General features: G+C 35.7%; 1 pseudogene; it reads right to left on the bottom strand.

Annotated features, from left to right (window-relative positions):
- Positions 1-5,623: 5,623 nt before the first annotated feature.
- Positions 5,624-15,974, bottom strand: LOC124915745 (annotated as a pseudogene).
- Between the last annotated feature and the right edge of the window lie 7,042 nt (positions 15,975-23,016).

The raw sequence follows: 23,016 nt of genomic DNA, 5'->3' as shown, positions 1-23,016 counted from the left end.
AAGTCGAACGGTCTTCTTTGCTAAAGTTTCAACTGTTCTCCTCACACTTGGTCTGGTGTATTTCGGTTTCCCTACAGATGACCTAAATGATGATGGTCTTTGGTTTGATGATCTATAGGTTGACCTTCGTGGTTCAGGGAAGTCTTTCTTATATTTGAGGATTTCTGCTTTCCTTTTCTCAAGGTCGAGCCATGAATCGGTTGGGCCAACATAGTCATACTTTGTCTTTTCTTCCCTATAATACGCGGTCTCCTCTTCTTCAGCTGTACAGGTGCTCTTAAGAAATTTTATAAAGGGAAGGTTTCCTTTTGTAAGCTTTGCTTTCCATATGGATTTTCGGTCTTTAGGTCTGTTCTCTGTGTATCCTAGGCCATTCTTACAGCGTGGATGCCTGTATTCTTTATTCAGGTTCTTTACTATATCGCTAGATCTCCTATAGGCGGCCATCGTATACTGAAATCTGGCATTCTCTTTTTCGGTTAGTTCTCTAGTTGACTCACTAGGTTGTTCGATCTTAAGTTCTAATTCGGTTTCTAGGGTATGGATATCATCGGGTTGTATAGCTTCCGGTTCGGTTATGATAGGTACCTCTGGTTCTACTGGGATCGGTACTATGGGGTCGGCTTTAAGGTTGATATGCTTAGGTAGCATGGTCAGTAGGTTCTTATATTCTTCTACCATGTCATTCAATGCTTCATATAGTTCATCTTTAGTAAATTCATCACAAGGAGAGTCAAATACCTGTTCCTCATTTGCCATGAGACATGTGAGGTCATCGTCACTGTCACTGTGAGCCCATAGGCTTCCTCCATCGTCGGCTATCAATGCTTTTGGTACTTCACTTCCTTCACCGGTTTGTTGATAGTTGTTCCGGTTATTTTGGTAGTCTGGTTTCTGTGTATCTCTCCTTGGTTTCCTGCATTCCCACTTAAAATGTCCCATACAGTTACAGTTATAACATCTTACATTGGATTTGTCACCATAGTAGTTGTTTGTCGGTTGGCTCCTTTTCATGAACCTCCCAAACTTCTGTGCAAGCATGGCCATGGCGTCCTCAGTAAACTGTTCGGCGGTTCTGATCGGTGCAGGTGCAGGAGTCGGTACCGGTGCAGATGTAGATATAGGAACAGAAGTAGGTGCAGCCGGTTCCGTAGATGTGAACAGTGCTCTAGTTGACGTTGAGGCCGAGACTTCCTCGTCAGTTCTGGAATTCATCTCGAACTCATAAGCCTTGAGATCTTCGAATACATCGTATAATTTCATCTTACGTAGGCTCTTTGATTCTCTCATGACCATCGTCTTTATATCCCAAGCACTCGGAAGAGATCTCAAGACCTTCATAATGACCTCTTTGTTGTCGTATTTCTTGCCCAGATTTGCTAACTCATCTAATACACCAGTGAACCGGTCACTGTATTCCTTCATAGTTTCCCCTGGTTTCATTTTGATGCTTTCAAACTTCTGTGTGGCCACCATTATCTTGTTCTCTTTGGTTCTTTCATTTCCCTCAAAAATCTGGATGACCGTGTTCCAAGTCTCCTTTGCAGTTTTGCAATCTCTGATCTTGCAGTATGTATTTCTGTCCACGCTGTTGGAGATCCGGTTTCTTGCATGGTTGTCCAGATTGTTCCTTCTCCTATCTTCAGCCGTCCATTCTTTTCTGTCTTTATCAATGATTATCGGTCCTTCGGTTAGAACGGATTCCATTTCATCATCCAAGGTGACTAGATGCAAGTGCATGCGTGCCTTCCAGTTGGCAAAGTCATCACCTTCTAGCATTGGAGGCCTATCTTGATACATGTTTGCTTGAGTATTGAAACTAACTGCTCTGATACCAATTGTTAGGATCTAGGTCGCCGCTGATGGACCGGGGGTTGGACCGGTTAGCGGTTCTCATTCGTAGGGTGGTGGTTAATCCGGTTAGAGATTAACACCGGGGTTTCAATACTACACAACCTGTCACAAACCCTTGAACTAGGTTCAAGCGCGGAAGAGGTTTGCTTTCAAGTTGAAGCGGTACACGTGTATGATAGGCGGAGTCGGTTTCGGATGATGGAGATTTGAAGAATGGTGGGTCGGTTTCGGTTATCTGGATATTCGGTATGGTCAGTAGAAAGTCGGTTTGGAGCGGTATGGTTAAGTTAGTCGGTTATATAATGAAGCCGGCAGAAAGTAAATAACACAACAGATTTTATGGATGTTCGGAGATAAAACTCCTACGTCACCCCTTCCTCTCGAAACCGCGAGAAGGATATTCACTAAGGAATACAAGTACAATTCGATCGAGACTTATTTCCTGCTCGATAACACTTTTACAATTCACACCGAAATTGTAACACACACTTAGAATTTAGCACTTAGGCTTTCTTAGGATACCACACTGTTATCACTTGTAGTAAATGCTCTCAACGCTTCACTTGTCTCACTTAATGTTTCTTAATGTCGCGCTTAGTAACTGCATTTACTCTTCTCCAACTGCCTCCTTTTATAGGTGAAATATGCCAACGGTCATATTTCGAAGCCTTGAATCTGATTGGCTGATCAGAGATGCAGTGATTCAGTGTCTCAGACCTGCGGTCTTCTCCTCAGACCTGACGGTCAATCTCAGACCTGGCATCCTGTTTCAGACCTGCCGGTCTGTAAAGCAAACCTGCCGGGTTTGTCTTTTACTCAATGTAGGCACTGTCTGCTTGGACAGTTGTCTGTACTTTGAAGATTTCCTTTCTGGCTTATCCCGAAGTAGAAGGATCCGGTAGTACTGTTTTCTGCAGCCTACAGGCTTTCCTCAGACTTGCACGGATATGGAAGTATTCAGTCTGTTCCTTTGGTATCATTCTCAACAGATACCCAAAGTGTCTTCTTGTGCAGGTCGGCCTCTTGACTTGGCCGAATATCTTTTGATAGTGAAGTGACCGGGCTTATTCCGGTTATGTTTGTCTTGAGGGTTGATCGGCTATTTAATGGAACTGGCTTTTAGGCTTTGGCCGATCCTTCCTCTGTGCGGTCGCGTGCCGAATATTCTTGATCGGTTTGCTGGCTTGACCGGTTCGGTTTCTTCAGTTGGTTTTCTTTTGTTCATCCGGTCCGGTTCCTTGTTCCTGCGTAGGAAGTTTGTTTAAGTTAGGTTTATTTGAACCGGTATGAATTTATCTAACAATTTCTCCCTTTTTGATTATTTTATTTAAAATTATCAAAATTATGTAAGTTTGCAACCGTAGGCCGGTTGTTTTGTTTGGCCGATTTTGAAAAAGAGTTAGAGAATTTTTCGAAAGAATTTTGGGGAAGGGGTTTTGGATGAATCTCTATCTTTTATCTAACACTTTCTATATGTAGATATTGTTCTTTTTCACAAGAAAGAATCACTACATCATCTGCAGTTACTGTTATTGTGGTATTTCTAATCTCATCATCTTTCTTCTAATTTTTGTCTTCATTCTGTAGTCTTTTTCAGGCTCTACAATTTTTCTTCATGTGACCTTCTTTACCATAGTGATAACATTGTCTTCCCTTAGATTTTGATCTGCCTCTGGACTTGCTATGACCTCTTGATTGTTGTCGGTATTCACCTCTTCCCCTGTTCTCTATGACAAGGGCCTGTGCACTATTTGTATTAGTGGACTTATTTCTTGTCTCCTCATTGAACAAGCTGCTAGTAACTATACTCACAGTAAGAACACCATTCGGAGATGCATTACTGACTGTCATAACCAATGTCTCCCAACTGTCGGGCAATGATCTCAAGAGCAATATGGCTTGCAACTCATCTTTTAAGGTCATCTCCATCACTGACAATTGATTAATCAAGCTCTAGAACTCATTTAAATGCACAGTAACACCTGCACCTTCTCTGAATTTCAGATTTACTAACTTTTGTTGGGTCAAATTATTTTGACAATGTGTTGAAATAGTTTGACTATTGGAATTTTGATGATGAAATGATGAATGAATTATATATGTGTCTAATTGTTTTTGATGCAGGTGAATTGTAAAACAATTTCATTAGACTTGGTTCTAATGAGGTTCATTAGACCGATTTGGCATTAGATGCACAAAGTTAGACGTGCAGTCTAACTGGAGGAATTAGACGTGCAGTCTAATGAATCCGTAATTATACATGCAGTCTAACTGGTGAAAGTTAGACGTGCAGTCTAATGAATCCGTAATTAGACGTGCAATATAACCAGTGAAAGTTAGACGTGCAGTCTAATGAATTCGTAATTAGACGTGCAGTCTAACTCGTAGAGTTAAACGTGCAGTCTAATGGATCTGTAATTAGACGTGCAATCTAACTGGTGAAAGTTAGACGTGCAGTCTAATGAGTCCGTAATTAGACGTGCAGTCTAACTCGTGGAGTTAGACGTGTAGTCTAATGGAACCGTAATTAGACGTGCATTCTAACTCGTGGAGTTAGACGTGCAGTCTAATGGATCCGTAATTAGACGTGCAGTCTAACTCGTTGAGTTAGACGTGCAGTCTAATGGAACCGTAATTAGACGTGCAGTCTAACTCGTGGAGTTAGACGTGTAGTCTAATGGAACCGTAATTAGACATGTAGTCTAACTCATGGAGTTAGACGTGCAGTCTAATAGAACTCGTAATTAGACGTGCAGTCTAACTTGTGGAGTTAGACGTACAGTCTAATGGATTATGAAAGTTAGACGTGCAGTCTAACTCCTTCAGACAAGTCTGAAGTAGAACCGTAATTAGACGTGCATGTTAACTCGTGAGTTAGACGTGCAGTCTAATAAAAAGAGAAAGTTAGACGTGCAGTCTAACTGGTGAAAGTTAGACGTGTAGTCTAACTCCTTCAGATTAGTCTGAAGTGATTGCAATTAGACGTAAGTCTAATCCCATTAGACCAGGTGGTCTAATGGATTCTGTTATGAGACGGGGACGCTTGATTTCATTAGACGAGGTTGTCTAATTGAAATACGTCTAATGCTTTGCTTAAGTAGTTTCTTGAAGCTAGCACCTAACTACCCACGTGCTACAGATGTACGCTACTCCTGCTCCACTTTTTAGTGAAGATCAGTACGACATCCCAATACATCCAATTAACTAATGACACGTAAGCGAATATCCTTCCCACTACTTGTTTTGCCGGTAAATCTCTGAAGAATATTAGGCGCACTACATGTTGTGTACGGCCACGATCCTAGTATTTAGAGTCTGATGTGTATTATGGAGGCGTTCCAATAGAAGAGTGTCACGTATCATTCTAAAGATTCGACCGTTGGTACCTGTGCATATTTAAAGATTGCTAAGGACAACAGACAACCTCTCGATCATCTTGCTTACTAAAATTACTGAGAAATCAAGCTTTTGAATATTCATACTGTGAGCTGCTTTCCTGATTGTAATGTGTGTTAATCAAGAGAGAGTTAGAATCAAAGCATCCTTTAGCTGAGTGATATTCTTCATCTTGTAAGTTGAACAGAGTGTGTTCTGTTCAACTGTGAGCTAAGTGTGTGCAAACTGTATTTGATTCGAATCATATTATAGTGAATCTTTCTAATGGTTGGAAGAAGGGGTGACGTAGGAGAGTTTACTCCGAACATCCATAAACAAACTACCGTGTTGTTCTTTTCTGTCATCTTCTCATTTTTCATCTTAAGCTTCAAACCTAAGTAAACATTTCCTCACTGTCAGACATATCTTTTGGCTTCGCACTATCTCTTTCAACTGGCTCATAAAAGTCTTTACAGTAAAGGATATCCTCCATCTTGGATTTCCAAATCTTATAGTTATTATTTCTCAACCTGATCATTGTGCTATTTCCTTCAATCTCAACCTACAAAAGCAATCTTCGAAAAATAAACCTAACAGCTCTGATACCACTTGTTGGGAATTTTGAAACGAATATTACTTTTATACTGTAATCTAGCAATGTGAGATGGGTAAATGCATAGGTTATCCAAGTCTAAAACAGAAGATTAAGCACAAAACAAAACAACACCAAATTTACGTGGAAAACCCTTTCAACTTGGAGGGTAAAAAACCACGGGGCCAACCAGCAAATTTTACTATAAACAAGAAACAGATACAAATGTTCTTCTCAACTTTAAACCCAAAGTTGAGGTATACAAACAGAGAAAACCAATTTCATTAAGACTCAAGCTAGTCTAGATATAAAACAACAAGAAATTGGAACCTGAAAGTGAAAATGTAAGAGATCTATTGTCTCCTTCTCTTCTTCTTCCTTTGTTTCTTCTTATCTGTTTCTTCTTCTTATTTGTAGAATGTTCTCTCTCTGGAATGATAGAATGAGCAACATTTTTAGGGTTTTCTTGTTTAATTAAATGTCTGATTGGGCTGGACCCAAAGGCCCAACAAAAACATAGCAAGTACAAGATGATATCAATACTCGTGTTTCTTTATCCAAATCACTTCTCAAAACATTACCAGTTCAATCCTACTAGCCAAAACAGACTAAAGTATCCTAATTTGAACATGCTCAAATAAACGGGGACTAACTTGAGATTGATCTCAATGTTCAAGTGGTTAATGTTAGTCAGTTTTTACCTAGTATATCCTTTTAGAATTAATTATGTTAAATTAGTTTTTTTTATGCAAAACACCACTAAGTTAGTGTTGGTAGTGGTTCCTAATTTATTGTTTTGGCATCACTAAGTTAGTAGTGATTCCTATTTTTTTGCTTTGGTAAGTAATACCATTAAGTTTGGGTTAGTAGTGGTTCCTAATTTTTTTTTGTTTTTGTAAGGATATAAATATCTCTATCTTTTCAGTTATTGTTGATTAAGGAATACAAACATATCCTATACACTATTGTCTTTAGATATGGTATTAGAGCCAACTAGCACTGAAAACTTTGTGAGTGATTTGAGTGAAGAATGACAACAAAAGACAGTTTTGTTCAATCATCAATTCCAAAGTTTGATGGGTTCTATGATCATTGGTCCATGTTGTTGTAAAATTTTCTTAGATCAAAGGAGTATTGAGGTATTGCAGAATAAGGAATTCCAACTAAATTAGAAAAGAAAACTATTGATACCAAAGTGAATGCGTACAACGATGCGAAATTGAAGGATTTGAAGACAAAAATCAATTTGTTTCTCTTTTGATAGAACAGTTCTTCAGACTATTCTAGATACTAGAGCAGCCAAAAATATTTGGAATTCCATGAAGAAGAAGCATCAAGGAACAGATCGTGTTCAATGATCATAATTTCAAGCTCTTAAAAAAGATTTTGAGGTGTTATAAATGAAGGCATGAGAGTCTATAAATGCATACTTTTTGCGTACCTTAACCATTGTCAACAAGATGAGGCAACACACAGGCAAGGTAATTGATGAGGATGTTGTTGAAAAGATACTAAGATCGATGACCCCTAATTTTGCCTATATAGTCTGTTCAATTGAAGAGTCAACTAGCACTGAAAACTTTGTGAGTGATTTGAGTGAAGAATGACAACAAAAGACAGTTTTGTTCAATCATCAATTCCAAAGTTTGATGGGTTCTATGATCATTGGTCCATGTTTTTGGAAAATTTTCTTAGATCAAAGGAGTATTGAGGTATTGTAGAAGAAGGAATTCCAGCTAAATCAGAAGAGAAAACTGTTGATACTAAAGTGAAGGCGTACAACGATGCAAAATTGAAGGATTTGAAGACAAAAAACTATTTGTTTCGCTTTTGATAGAACAGTTCTTCAAACTATTCTAGATACTAGAGAAGCCAAAAGTATTTAGAATTCCATGAAGAAGAAGCATCAAGGAACAAATTGTGTTCAATGATCATAATTTCAAGCTCTTAAAAAAGATTTCGAGGTGTTACAGATGAAGGCATGAGAGTTTGTAAATGCATACTTTTTGTGTACCTTAATCATTGTCAACAAGATGAGGCAGAACACGGGCAAGGTAATTGATGAGGATATTGTTGAAAAGATACTAAGATCAATGACCCCTAATTTTTCCTATATAGTCTATTCAATTGAAGAGTCAAAAGATCTCAGTAGAGTTTCAATTGATGAATTGCAAAGCAATTTATTAGTTAATGAGCAACGAATGACTGCACATGTTGATGAGGAGCATGCCTTGAAGATTTATTCTAAACCACCGAATGTGGAAGCTAGCAAGCTCACCTTTCCAACGTACCCTAACTATGTCTCAATGGTGGTCAGATCCAAGAGTTATGGCCATTAAAAGTTTTGATTGATCCATGTTGGCTGAAAATTAAAACCAAAAAGGCCTAACTTCAAAAATGCATAATTTGTCCTACACTCGACCATTTGGTTCAAACCAAAGCTCAAAGTGTAGCATGACCGGTTACCTAGAAGGAAAAACTCAGCCCAAGTGTAGTTGAGTGGTAGAATAGGTCTGTCTAACTCATTTAATGAGTTACCAATTCCTAATTTCAAGGCTTCCAGAAATACCCATAAATGGAGGTATTTAAAGGATTCCTCATTCATTTTGAGGGGACACGATAGTTACAACCGAGGATTCACCTACACAAGAGAGAGACTTTGAAAGAAAGCAACCAAATGAAGAACACATAGAAGGTGATTCCAGAAAGCATTCATCTTCTCTAGCGAGTTCATCTTCAACTTCATTTCTTCTTTGCTTATGCTTCATCAAGTGGGTCTCTCTAGATTGATAATGTTGTAATAAATGTAAGACGTCGGTTCTATACACCGACGTTGACAATAAGTTGAATCCATGTTGATTTTTTAATTAAATTTCAGGTTGAGACTAACCTTGTTCATAGAAATTTTCTTCAATGGAAACATCAACGTTTGGTCATTGGAGGAAGAACTGCACGCCAATTCTTCAACGACATTCCATAAGGCGACACGACATTAGTGCAAATGAAGTTCCAGACGATGAAGAATGCTCTCGTGCTATTCGCATAGCCTATGCCTCTAAGGACAACGAGTTAAAGAAGGTAACCTTTGTCCAATTTATAGATTTTAGTAAGAGAATATTTTTTATTCATCTATTCTTCACTCTCTTATCTTGAACTCATCATCTGAGGTAGCCAATGCTTTGGAGAATCTATGTCTTGAAGAGCTCTAGTCTTCCAAAGTAACTACGAGGCAAGGATGATGCTCTCTCAGAAAATCTGAAGTCCAGATCGAAAGAACATATGGTTACTCTAGTCTTTGACTTTGGAATCCAGCGAAATTCGGACAAACAACAAGGCGACGATGAAGGATTGATTCCTAGGCGACCGTAGGTGTCTGTCCTTGGTCGGACAATCTCTAGGTGCAGCCATGGCGTTGGGAACCGGTGAGCTGTAGGTAGAGGAAGACGAAGACGACGAACAACTTTTTCAGCTTTTCAGTGTTTCTCTTTTCCGATTCTTCCAAGTTCCAAGGCATATTTAATGTGGCCATTTGATTTTTTAGATGTTTAAATTTGCCTATGAAGTTTAATTCCGAATTAATATTTAATTCTGAATTAAATAGGTCCTTAAACCATTTTTCTTGTGCAATTTTGACCTCAAACTCTCAAATTTGAATTAATTTTAGAGAATTCGAATTAATTTGAACTCTAGAATATTGTTCACATTCAAATCAACCCTCCAACTTTACATTTGTCCAATTTTGGATATAAAGTTTCAATTTCCAATTTTTGAGAAATTTTTAAGGCTTGTTTGGTTCTTTATATACCAAATAATATTTTTTTCTTCAATGGAGACTCTAAATGATTTTAGAAAAAATCAAAAAATTAAGGGATGGTTAAAAATATTATTTTTAACAAAATAATATTTTTAACAAAATATTATTTTCCATAATTTTTGGGGCTCATTTATAAAACGACTTATTTTGGAATACTCATATTTTGAGCTCCGTAACTCGGAAAATTATAAAATTTTCGTAGTAGGTTCAAAAACATATTGTTCACCTCCCTAGAATTTTTCAGAATTTTCGGAACACTTTCAAAAAAAACTCTCGTTTTAATGGAGTCATATCAATGTCTCAAAACCCCAAACAGTTCAGTAATCGAGTGCGAAGTGCTTCTAAAATTACGTTTGACCTGCACAAAAACTATCGAAATTTTTTCAACTCTATAAAAAACTTCTCGATTTCGATTGTTGCATAATTTGGGGCACCAATTCCCTCTTCGTTTCTAATCCACATTCTAATATACTAATGAAGTCCTTCGCATGCAAGGATTCACAATCTATCTCAACAATTAAACATTCAAGCAAATTGGTAAATGCGAGAATTCACATTGTGATTCACATGTGTTCTCAATGAGTGCATTTGAGGTAGAATACATCTTCTTTAAGTTTAGGAACACCTAATGAGAGTCTAGAATCACCTTTGACTAAGAATAGGATATCCGATTAAAATATACTTAAGACACGATAAATGGAAATCAAGAGAATTCTAATGGATTGAATATAACCTTTATTGGAATCTAATTAGAGCTAGGATTACTCCTTTTAGATTAGAGACAAGGTTAATGCATACATAATCAAAAACACATGAACTCAAAATGTAAACGTGTAATGTACTTTCACAAAAAATGGTCAAATACATTCAGTAGAGACTATGGCACAGGATAGGCGCATAGGACATAATTGTTGCGACTCTTTCCTCATGCGTAACCAAGGACCTGACCCTTAATATGTGGATACTCTTTTTTTTTTCTTTAGTTTTTTTAGAAGTAAACTAAAATGGAGACTCTTAATGTCAGCCAGATTATTCCATTTTTGAACACGTACTAATCTGGAACCTGTACGGGCTAAGTAATGAGAAGTCTGTGATATAGAACTCCACTTTGGTTCCTGATCACAAATAAATAGGCCAACATCATTATGGATAGTTCTCCTATCTACCTTTTGTGAGATTCGAGAGAAATACAAGTCACGAGTTTCTATATCATTGATTTCATAGAAAAAATCTTTTTCTAAAAGTGCACAGGTCACGTTTACCATTTAAGTCCTTCGATGCGCCCCCTCCATGGGCGGAGCATTTGCAACGATAAGTAAGGAATGTGACCGACCAACTTCAAATCGCACAAAAATGCTATTAAAGACGGAGCATTTGAATGGATAAATCTATCTTAGGATTAAATTCTTCATGCCCTAAAATAAAAAAAAACGTTATGTGAAATCTAAAATTAGTAGACACATAAGAAGAGAGAAAATCTCGCGTACCAAAAAATATTATGTGACCGTTAGAAAAAAAGGGTGAGGCGAAATAAAACGCGTACAAGCTTAGATCAACTTAATGAAGAAATTCTCAACTCAACTTATCTGACTTCATCAAACTACTCATCCCCGAGTATAACTCCAAAGTGGTTCGAATCAATAGACGATATATATGCTACTTGCAACTATTGTTTAGTTGAGCTTGAGAACTTTAAAGAATCAATCTAAGAAGAATCGTGGAGAAAATTAATAAAGAAGAAAATTCATATGATCACAAAGAATTATACATGATATCTTGTTGACAAGTCAATCGACAAAGAAGTCATTGGTGTCAAATAGATCTACAAAGACAAGCATCATTTTATTCGACAAACGATAGAAGATAAAAATAAAATCAACTTGAGTTTTGTCGACAAGAAAAACATGTATTGATATTCTTACAAAAGAACTTCCAAGAGAAAGGTTTCAAGAGTTCTGAGCTAAACTTAAAATCTGACAACACATTAAGAGAGAGTTAAAATTAATGTGTATAACCTTCACCGAATTGATTACATATTATAAGAGAATTATAACTGTCAATTACTTTATTTTTCTAAATTTATTTCAATAATATGAGTGAAATAGTAGATTCGTTCGATTGATTAACAATATTTTTTTAGTTAATATATATATATATATATATATTAAGGAATTGTAATACAAAGTAGTATAATCAAATTAAAAATACAATATCAATTCTCTAACAAAGTCTTTACAAAATATTCTAACAATTTCACACATGTTACTTCTTTCATTTCACTTTATTTATATATTTTTTATTTGCATTTCACTGTTTTAAGTTTTCAGCCTTGAAGGGTTTGCTTCTCTCCCTTCCACTTGTTTCTCGATCTATAATCCCCTCATTTATTTACATGGAAATAAGAATTAGTCTTGGCGTCATATAACACTTTGTAACAAGTCGTTATATACAAGTTTTGTACTTACAAGAATCTAAAACCGCTTTTTATTAAACAAGTTAAATATTCAATAATAATTTGGTATTAAATTATAAGTTAACACTCATCCCTTGTGTCCACCAATAATCTTGTACAAACAAACAAATAATCCAGATCAGGTTAACCATTTGCATTTGTTTTATATTTGACACATGTTGTGGATTCATCTTAATTAGTCCTAGTTAGTACAGTCATAAACAAATTCTGAAAGTGGGTCTATATTATTTTGTCGGATGACATGTCTGTGAATGTGTATATTCACTTTCAGCCACAAAATAAAAGAAGGAAAAACATGATGGTTTTTTTTTAATCTACAGTTGTCGATCAATTTTAAACAAATGATTTACAGTTTGAAATTGTGCAAAAATAATAGTATAAAAATACTTGCAGTCCTTGGAATTTATAAAAATGACAAATGATTCTGCTTTCAAATTTAGCTACTAGTCATTTTTTTTCTTCTATTTCTTATTCATAGATTCTAAGGATGGGTTTGTTAATCATGAAAGTTTAATAAAATTAGGAGGTGTAAGTTGAATTCTTGGTAAATCATTTAAGCTTATAAATTAGAAATGAAATTAAAATTTTAATAAAATTCAAACTAATATAATTCCACTATTTTTATTTTGATATTGTAATTTAAATATTTATTATTTTATTTTTACACTAGACCAATATTTATTTTTTCTAATTTAATAAGTTAAAATGTTTAGCGGATATATAAATATATATATATATATTTATTTATTTTTTTTAAAATTTAAGGGTTAACATTCCCAACCAATATTTTTTTTATAATTTAGAAAGTTAATATTTTCAACTAATATTTTGTTTATTTAATCAGAATCATAACTTAGACAGCATTTTCCCAAACTATCCTAATAGGTTGTATCAAATCTAATATATTAATAATAATATATATTTATATTAATTTTATTCAAAAATAGGAATTAAAATTAAATTACAATTTTATATTTTATATTTTTTTCAAACATAAAAATTAAATTATAATGTAATATCAATTCAAGTAAATTTAGAATTCGAATATGTCAATGCTAATTCAAATTACATTCATCAAAACAGACAATTTTTAAGTGTTTTGATTTTCTTTTAAATAATGGATTCGACATAAACGGATCCAGAAATTATGGTAAGATAAGCTTAAAAAAATTGATTTCTTTTTAAAAATTTTTTTTGTTATAGCCGAACAAAAAAAATAATATGTACAATATGGTTTTAAAAATTATCACACTAATCCATAGAAAAATAATATTACTAATAATATTTTCAAAATGGTTGAATATGTTTTTAACGTAAATAACATAAAATATATAAATTATTAGGCCCTACTAATAGTTTTAATTCCAAAAAAAGTCTGCGCTGGATAATGTTTACAAAATGAGCCTTTTTGTCATGCAAAAAGTCTGTAATACCTCTTGTACGCTTATTTTACCGCTCAATTACGAGAAATGCCATTCACGCATTTTCATCTAAAAAGCGTGAGTTGATTAACGCGTTTTAGATAAAAATGCGTGAATGATATATTTCTCGCATTTGATATTTCTCGCATTTGGTATATTTCTCGCATTTGATGTATTTCTCGCATTTGGTATATTTCTCGCATTTTGTAGAAAGTGAATATACCAAATTTTGGTGACCATAATCTCCAGCCATATGTTTTCAACTCATCTGCATTTTGGCATATGTGTCTCATGGAGTATCACAACCAAACATTCAAGCCTATCACAAATTTTAGCTCATGGAGTCTCATGGAGTATCACAACCAAACATTGGTAGAAAAATGGAATGCCTACAAATTTTTACATTCGAGACTATCACAAACAAACATTTTAACTATTGGGACATTTTACATTAACTTTGTTCTTTTACATTGGGACATTTTACAATAATTTTGTTCGATTTTGCTTACTAATGATAAATTTTAATCTGTCTTTGAAGATAACTAAGAACATCCGACCAACATAGAAAGGGCGTTTAAAGAAATTTTCATTCATTCTTTGATAAATACTTCCACATGGAATTTAAGAAGCATTTTTGTGTATTTTTTACATTTAATCTATTTGTCTATTCAATATGTTTTCATTACTAGTATGATTTTGGAAATAATAAAATAAGTTTGTAAGCAAAACCCACTACTTGTCTCAAGAATAAAAATAATATCTTGGAACAATTTCAATGCATTTTTAGTATTACTGGATAACAGCTTAGGACACTGAAAGACTTAAATGATAAGCATGAAGTTTACAATACATCTAACAAGTTGTGTTTTCACATAGGTCTTCTATAAACATACAAAAAAATAAAGAAACCAGGCATTTGGGAAGCAGCAGCCCTGAAATGGATTACGGTTTGAATCCTTTGTATCTTCACACGGCAGCATGTTTGAACTTTTCATCGTACTCATACGGTTGTTGTAAATCAAAACAATAAAAAAGTATACATAATCATAGACTATCTTGGCAGGATTAAATAAATTATCAATAAAAACAGGATAAAAAAAGAGGCTTACCAAAAATACTGTTGAGATCATCTTGCGTGCAAACCACCTCTTATGCATTGCTTCTTGAGCAACTGCAGAAGATTGAATGGTTTCGAATCGAAGATATACATAACCAACACTATTCCTGTATTCAGTGAATTGGGGATCATCAAATCCGTTTTAAAGTAAGCTAAATTCAATAATATTCCTGCATATTCTTTTCCGATATCAAATGCATCAATAAACATACTTGTCAACATGAATATGCAGAACTGGACCATATTTGGAACATTCTACCTCAACATCATCTTTGATTTCCAAATCCTACTCTGGGTCCATCTGCAACATAGTTGTAAAATCAAGTCTCAAAACAGAACAAAAAAGTGATTTGGAAAACAAGAAGAAAAAAATACCTCCATGGTCGGATCAAACATATTCTTCAAGAGGAGACCTTCACTTGGGATTCCAATAGGCTCTAACACCACAATTGTTGGAAGTAGTGCACTAGGAATGGAAGCTTGTCCATTCATCGTTAAGGGTAAGGTAACAACCTGTTGACTTGATGCTACCCCATTTAGTGCTGGTACTCCAAGAGACCCCGTAATACTATAAGAACATCATACATTAATGCTATGAAAATATGAGCCTATTTAGAAACTAGTATTTTACAACATCTGTCACAACCATAATCTAATTAAAAAATTAGAAGAGATTGTGATCAGAATATTTTCAAGATCATTATAATTTTTTCAAACATAACAAATGTAGATTTTCACAATAGAAATTAACATTAACTTCTTTTAACAAGACAATCCAATATGTTTCAGAATACAACAAAAACCGAGACAAACCTTGTTGCGGTGCCACTCCTATCAAGCTTCTACATGAGCAATGCTCTTGATTGTGCATTAAATGCCTAAGATTTTAAAAGTTATACATTAAAGAGACACCATCGTAATAAATTCAAGTGTGCATGCTTCAAACACCCTTATAACTTCTACATCATTTACACATACTTCCAAGCAACTTAAGCATGTCATTAAGCCCATGTTTTTACGAGAGTAGTGAATTGCACTAAAGTCAAAAAGGTAGGAAGAAACTTAAAAATGATTGTTTACATTTTCTTTTGTGAAAAGGAAAACCCATGTATTTAAAACGGTTTACTAAAATAAGATAGAAACACTAGTTGCACACAATCATTGGTAATAATAACATCAATTTTCTATAAATTACCACCACTTTCATAACTCACCATACCACCACCATCGTCATCATCAAAATCAGCTGCTTTGGCACCTGAGTCTTGCACCCCAACAATCCGATTCTTATGTTTGCTCAATGACGATCTAATTTGACCTGAAATCATACCGATTTAGTTTTTTTAAAACCCTAGCTATTGATTGATTGTAACGCTCGCATGTTGATGTGCGAGAATCACATATACGAGAATCATGTAATGCTCGCATGATGATGTGCGAACATTACACAATTCTCGCATATGTAATTCTCGCACATCAGCGATAAATGGGTTATGGGGGCAGTGCGGTCATTTCACAGGATAAAAAGGCCATTTTTACCAACTTTATCAACTGTGGGCCTTTTTTGGAATTAGGCCTCTTATGAGGGCCATTTCATCAAATTTCCCCCTCTCCTGGCCTAAATCTCAAGAAAATAATAATCTCTAAAACACTATATATATTAAAGCTCTCTCTTAATTATATATATAAAAGTTACAAAATTTTGAGGTGGACTTAAGCTTACCTTAGTCCGCCCGTCTTGGGTTCAGGTGTGTTGTTTGTCTGATGATTGAATATTTTCGAGGGGAGTGTGAGAAAACACATGTAAGAAATTTAATTTCATTAGGAATACTTTTCAAAGAAAACAATCAGAAAAAAAAGTTAAATAATGACATCATATAATTTTTTTAAAAAAAGGTCTTGATGAATATAATTAAATGTAAGATAAATAAATAGGCTATTTTTTTGAATTTTTAGAGAATGGTTTTGGGTTCCATAATTATAAAAATAATTTTGGAATTTTAAAATGAAAGTCAAACAGGTTTTAGGACCGATGTCCCTCGGTCCTAGGCTCATTTTATCGGCCAAGGTTGAAAAATCCTCGGTCCGAGTCGAGGAACCTCTCGGTCGGGTTCGGGATCTTTGGTCGGGGTGCTGAAGTCCCTCGGTCGAGGTGCTAAGACTCTCGGTCCTAGGCTAAAATCCTCGATCGGGGTGTAAAAACCCTCGGTATTGAGTTAGCTCAGGGTTAACTCTCTCGGTCCTAGGTTTATGAATTCTCAGTCGGGGTCGAGATTCTTCGGTCCTAGGTTCAGACCTGTCGGTCCTAGGTTTAGGAATTCTCATTCGGGGTTGAGATTCCTCGGTCCTTGGTTTAAACTTGTAGGTCCTAGATTGGACCTCTTAGTCATGGATGTAAAAATCATCGGTCGTACCTCTTGGTGTTAGGTGAACACCATCGGTCGGACCTCTTGGTCCTAGCTCAAGAAAATCGGTCGGACCTCTTGATCTTGGGTTCGAATTTCTCGGTCCTAACTCTCGATCCGGATTGAAGGTTTTAGGTTGGACCTCTCCGTCCTCAAGAACTCCAAAATTGCATGGTTTGTAATTTTGATTGGAGTTTGGATTCTTTGATCTAAGAGCTTGGGTAGCTTCACAAAACTTCTAAGAACATGTTGATCATTATCTCAAGGTATCAATCGACCTAGATGATGATCAATTTGTTCAAAATAATTTTTGACCGAAAATCGGATTTTTGGTTTTAAGGCTCTTTTGAGGAGAAATGAGTTATTCAATAGCTTCCTTACATCTCATATACTTGATTTATACCAAAACAAGAACATTAGTTGTTCATTTGGACCAAATCAATAACTCAAAATTTTGAATTAATTTGAAAATTTTGATTTTAATCAAACATGATCGAGATAGATCAAATGATCTAAACAATTGTCTAACATCATTACAATCATGTTGAGATGCTTTCAGGGTTGTTATCCAAGAGAATCACCCAAGAACAACAAACCCGATTTTTGAATTATACAAAATTTAAATTCCGTTTATCTGTTTAAGGTTGATTGATTGTATCTAACCTACACATAAATTTTGTAAATGATCCTAGGATTGATTTCCAACCAAAAAACACAACAAACTTACAGCATACAAGCTTATGCAATTTGAAATATAAAAATTTCAAATTCAAACTGGAAATATGAATTAGATGGTGATTGAAATCTTACCAAGGATTGGAGAACACTCTTAGGACCTTAGGAAAGTTTTGGGATGTTCAGATTTAAGTTTTAAGGCCCTACACGAAAATTCAAAAAATCCAAAAGCTCAAGATTTAATGGCAGATTTTTTGTAAATCGTGAATTTTAAGATAGAGTGATAGGATCGGTGCAATCTATAGAGACGGGGGTCTGACAATTGTTAGAAACATCGGATAAACGGATTGATATAAATCTTGTTAGGGATTAATATAACTTTTTATTCTTTGCAAACCTTCACAAATTCTTAAAACGATTCAAGTGCGGAGCTGTTTGTTTATGTATGAAGCTTTGAACCAATGAGAGATGGAAGACAAATGGAAAGAACACATCAAGTTGTTTATGAATGTTCAGAGTTAACTCTCCTACGTCACTCATTCTTTCAACAACCGGAAGGATTTCACTATATACTTCTTTGAATCAAATATAGTTTATTGATCTAGCTAAATACTCTGTTGAACATAACATCCTCTATTCAACTTACAATATTAAGAACAATATTCACTCAACTAGACAATTTTTTATTCTTTCTCTCTTGAACTTGGAAGATGATAGGTATCAGTGAGTGCAAGAGTACGCTTGTAAGGTTGTAGAAAATGAGCAAAGTAACCGGTGATTCGGCAGTTGTCCTTGAGCATCTATTTGTAGTAGAAGGACACCAATGGTCGAAACTTCTTCATGGACACGTGGCAAGTGTCCATTGGAAAGCCTCCATAGTACAAGAGTACAACAGACACTATGCTCATGGATCATGGCCGTACTGAAAGGTAGTGCGCCGTATATCCTTCTGGAATTGTCCTGTACTAAACAAGTAGTGGGAAGAATATTCGCGTACATGGAGTTCATTCATTTGATGCAAATAGCTTGCGTACTTGACAGTAAGAAAGAGTGGAATAGGAGTAGCGTACAGCTAGTTGATCGTGGGTAGACGTAAGCTAACTTCAAACGGCTGCTGAAGCGAGGCATTAGACGTGCTCTATTAGACTGCCAAGTCTAAGGGAGTTTGACATCAATGTCTAACAGCGAGTTCCATTAGACCACCAAGTCTAATGGAGTTAGAATGCAACGTCTAACTTCGCATCCCATTAGACTACCACGTCTAATGGAGTTAGACTACAAAGTCTAACTACATATCACTTCAGACTAATCTGAAGGAGTTAGACGCCAACGTCTAACTACGTATCTGTTAGACTAGCACGTCTAACTATGTATCTGTTAGACTGCACGTCTAACTATTTATCTATTAAACTGACACGTTTAACTACGTATCTGTTAGATTGCACGTCTAACTACTTATCTGTTAGACTAGCACGTCTAACTACGTATCATTTAGACTTGCACGTCTAACTACGTATCTGTTAGACTAACGCGTTTAACTACGTATCTGTTAGACTGTACGTCTAACCATGCATCTGTTAGAATGACATGTCTAACTACGTATCTGTTAGACTACATGTCTAACTACGTATTTTTTAGACTTGCACGTCTAACTACGTATCTATTAGACTACATGTCTAACTACGTATCTGTTAGACTGCACGTCTAACTAGCAACACGTTTAATTAGCCTGCTTAGACCACGTCTAAATTAGTCAAATCTGATGCACATGCATAGAAACAATTAGACGACTTAGCTTCTTTCATATTTGAATTTTAATCATTGTTAAGTTTTACTCACACATCATCAAAATAACGTTAATCAAACTTATTTGACCCAACAATTTCCCATTTTTGATGATGTTAAGACTTTGCAATATTAATAAGACACGATAACCGATTAAAACATATAAGCATAATCAGCAAAGAAACAAAGATCATATGTTCATACTTTCAAAAGTTTAGGAGATACATAGCATGATCGATAATCGAATTTTTTTCAAAAACAACAAAAGATTTTCTTTCCCTCTAAATCTAAGGCTATATCTTTTCCTTTCCCCCTTTTTAACATCATCGGGAGAGATAGATTCCTACTGATCTCTTTCGGACAGAAAGATCTCCAGATTTCTTTTCTTGAGCTTGAGCCTCCTAGATTGGATATCATAGTCAAGAACTCTTTGATAGTTCAGGACTCTGGAAGATTTAATAAGAATCCCAGGACTTCCAACTCTTGAAATGAGTTAGGGAATCAACATGTTGAGATGAGCAGCATATCTAAGAGACCTCCTTTCAGACAAAACTAACAAGTTGCGGAAAATGATACTTGACCAGTTGATTACTATCCTCTTAGTGATAGCAATCATCATCTCGAAGACGGTCTTCGAGTAGGAGTTGGAACATCCCTTGGCCAGGAGGGATCGGGAAATGATATCGTTGAGTAAAGAGAACTCAACTTTCAGGGAGGACCGTAGTCCGATATTTTTGACAGGAACCAGAATCCCATCACGAAAAGTGTCGGAGAAGACAAGCCCCATCTAAGACAGGACTTCCTTCTAAGATGAAGGGAACTCAGACAATCCCTCGGTCGGAAGATTGAAGAATTGAGCGAAAGATTCTTCAGTGAAGCAGGCAATATCATTGAAGATTCTTGCCATGACTATTCTGTTTTCGTATAGCCTAGCGTTTTTGATATACTCACGAGCCTCCGGTTCGTGAATGACGATAGGAGCCTTGAGAAAATTTTCAAGGCCTGATGCTTTGAGAGATTCAAACATAGCTACCATCTCAAGAATCACTAGCGTGGAAACATAGTCAAAATCTATTTGAAGGGTGGATGGCACAATAGAACCCATTTCGAAAGTAAAAAGTAATGATTTATTGTAGAATACCAAGAGGCACACGAAGAACTCTTAGAGAGAAATGAGGATTCACAGATGAGATAAAGATTTCATGTTTGAATGTGATCATTCTTCTTATAGAAGACTGACGTATGATGCATAAAGACAATGATTATATGAACTATCAAAAACCAATTCCCATGAGACGATTACTTTAGATAGGTAGCATTTAAGGTTAATCATAAAAGATGGTCATTAATGTAATACGTGTATTGAAAGGTCGTCATACATTTTAGTCACTCTTTTTAACTTTGAAAGACACATGTCTTCAAGCTATTGAAGAGATAACTTTTAGTTTTTGGCGAGAAAAGTACATGGGAAGATACGGTAGTAGTGGACAACTGTCCCACTAGCCTGAAGATGAGCAGTCTAGGTACACACGTAGTTAGACGTCTAACTTACTCTTTAAACTCAATGCCTCTAATCTAGATAGACGTCTATTAGACGTCAGCGTCTAACCATGCTTGTCTTATAGATGACCAAAAGTCTATTAGACTTCGGACGTTTAATTACGCATAAACACCACGTGCTAGACTTGTGTCTAGTTAGACGTCAATGTCTAACCACGCTAGTCTTCACAAACGTCTAAACGTCTACTAGACTTCGACGTCTAACCATGCAGGTTATCAACCAAGACTTATATCCAAACGGAAGCATAGACTGCTAAAGCATACATGTGTCTAAGTAGATGTGCTCCTTAGAATACTGATCCATTGGACATATTGAGACCTCTGTCTGCTCGTTTGTCCAGTTACATTTGAACAACATGTTCCCCCTCAATTTGTGCATAATCAATTAAGATAAAAAATCAATCAAGATCAACAAGCCCTAAAATATTTCTAAAGTGAGAAAACTTAGTCTTGGGTAGTGGCTTCGTGAAGATGTATGTCGTTTGTTGACCTGTTGGGACATATTAAAGTCGAATTTGTTTCTGACTAACATGCTCTCGGATGAAGTGATGGCTGATTTCGATGCGCTTTGTCCGAGAGTGCAGAACTGGATTGTAGGTGATTGCAATTGCATTTGTGTTGTCGCAGAAAATCGGAGATTCCTCTACTTCAATTCCATAGTCCCTCAGCTATTGTTGAATCTACAAGAGCTGAGAGCAGCAACTTCCTACTACAAGATATTCGGTTTCAGATGTAGACGTGGCGACTGACATCTGCTTCTTGTTGAACTAAGAGATCAAACGATCAACGAGAAACTGACAAATTCCACTGGTACTTTTTCGATCAATCTTGCAACCTCCATAATCTGCATTTGAGTAACTTGTTAAATTGAAATTGGAATCCTTTAGATACCATAGTCCCACATTTTGAGTCTCATTTAGATATTACAAAATACACTTAGCAACATTGAAATGAGAAAGTTTTGGATTAGCCTGGAATCTTTCACAGACACCGACAACAAACTGAATGTCTGGTCGACTGGCAGTGAGATAGAGCAGGGAGCCAATAATCCTCTGTAGGCAGTGATGTCCACACTTTGACCACCTTCCTATTTGTCTAGCTTTATAGAGGAACTCATTGGAGTGGCTGCAGCCGAGCAACTCTTCATTCTAAACTTCTTTAACAGCTCCTTGGTGTATTTGGCTTGGTTGATGAGGGTCCCTGTTTCAAGTTGTCGAACTTGAAGGCTGAGGAAGAAGGTTAATTCTCCCATCATGCTCATTTCAAACCTATCGCATCAGCTTAGCAAACTTCTCACACAATTTGGGGTTAGTTGATCCAAATATAATATCATCAACATATACTTGAACAAGCTGAATGTGAGAATCTTTAACAAATCTAAAAAATGTTTTATCAACAGATCCAATAATGAAGTCATGATCAAACAAGAATTTAGTTAACGTATCATACCAAGTTCTTGGAGCTTGTTTCAAACCATATAAAGCTTTGTCAAGTTTAAACACATGATTTGGTAACGCATGATCTAGAAAACCAGGAGGTTGTTCAACATAAACATCTTCATTTAAAGTACCATTTAAAAATGCACTTTACACATCCATTTGAAAAACTTTGAAATTCTTAAATGATGCATAAGTTAGGAAGATTGTTATTGCCTCAAGTCTAGCTACATGTGCAAATGACTCATCAAAGTCAATGTTTTCCTCCTGTATGTATCCTTGGGCAACCAAGCGGGCCCTGTTTCTTACAACTAGGCCATCTTCACTGAGCTTGTTTCTAAAAACCCATCTGGTTCCAATGATTGATTGATCAGATGGTCTTGGAGTCAGATGCCACATTATATTTCTCACAAATTGGTTTAACTCCTCTTGCATGGCATTGATCCAATCTGGATCAAGCACTGCTTCACCAATTTTCTTGGGCTCAATTTGAGAAATAAAGGCAGAGT

This window comes from Impatiens glandulifera, chromosome 9 (genome assembly GCF_907164915.1).
Source record: "Impatiens glandulifera chromosome 9, dImpGla2.1, whole genome shotgun sequence".
NCBI classification, from domain to species: Eukaryota; Viridiplantae; Streptophyta; class Magnoliopsida; order Ericales; family Balsaminaceae; genus Impatiens; species Impatiens glandulifera.
This window is presented reverse-complemented; position numbering and strand designations above follow the sequence as displayed.